The sequence below is a fragment of the Crocodylus siamensis genome, chromosome 1 (assembly GCF_052110815.1).
Source record: "Crocodylus siamensis isolate JL-2025a chromosome 1, ASM5211081v1, whole genome shotgun sequence".
Taxonomy (NCBI): domain Eukaryota; kingdom Metazoa; phylum Chordata; order Crocodylia; family Crocodylidae; genus Crocodylus; species Crocodylus siamensis.
Genome location: NC_143395.1, coordinates 363,707,999 through 363,709,021, shown reverse-complemented (window position 1 = coordinate 363,709,021; position 1,023 = coordinate 363,707,999).

The window sequence follows — 1,023 nt, the reverse complement described above, 5'->3', positions numbered from 1 at the left end:
AATGGATCTTTGGATACGTAATGCATACCATAACCTTGCTCAGAGCAGTGAACTCCCTCAGTGATGTACTGCCAGGTTCTCTTGGTACTTACAAAGTGTGGACAGAACGAACGCACTCAGCTCCCCTTCATTACTGATTTGCTCCTGGCCCTGTTTAATCACGCTCCTAGCATTGTACTCAGCAGCAGAGCTGCATCTTTTGTTAGAGGGTCTAAGAGAAAGAGATCAAGATTATGGGTTTCATCACCTCTTGTACTGGCTGAAAGCCAAGGAGCAGAAAGACTCCAAGGGCTGTGATTACAAACAAGCCAGCTGCAGGAAACCACTGCAGCACCCCCATGCTAGACATACAAAAGCAGAAAAACTCTTCTGCCTACAAACTGGACTCACTGAAGGGGAAAACATGGCTTCTAGGTGGGTTTTTATTCAGGTCTTCTAGGCCTTGCCTAGGTTTCAGACCAACTGTCTGCACTTATTTTAGACAAGCTGATACTGGCCATAGGTCAGCTGCAAGTGTACATGCATCCAACACTATTTCAACTGATTGTGCTTAAAGCTGGGATGTAAGGGTGTGGTGCAATCTCTAGGGCCACTCTTCCAATCCCACTGCTGCAGGCTCACCTGTGAGTTAAAAAAACCAAACAGAAATCACGTAGCCCTTATTCACTGGCAGTGGCTGGTCAGTCCAATTGACAGAAGGGTTAAATGCCAGGATACTTAAATCTAAAGCTCTCCTAAAAACATACATCCTTACACATATGTTTGTCTTCGAATCACCCAGTCAGAAGCTAACACATGGATGAGCACAGCTAGATAGTATTCCTTTTTCTTGTGTATCAGTGCATTATCATTCTAATTTGTCCGCTATATTCCTTGTCTTATCCTATCAACTTCAAAGTTACCCAGGCAGCTACTGAATAGTGGATATTTACAATCAATTTTTAACCACTTAAGATGCTGTCACCTCCCAGTTCTCCCAGGGCAGTAGTTCTCAACCGTTTTTGTATCGGGACCCATTTGTAA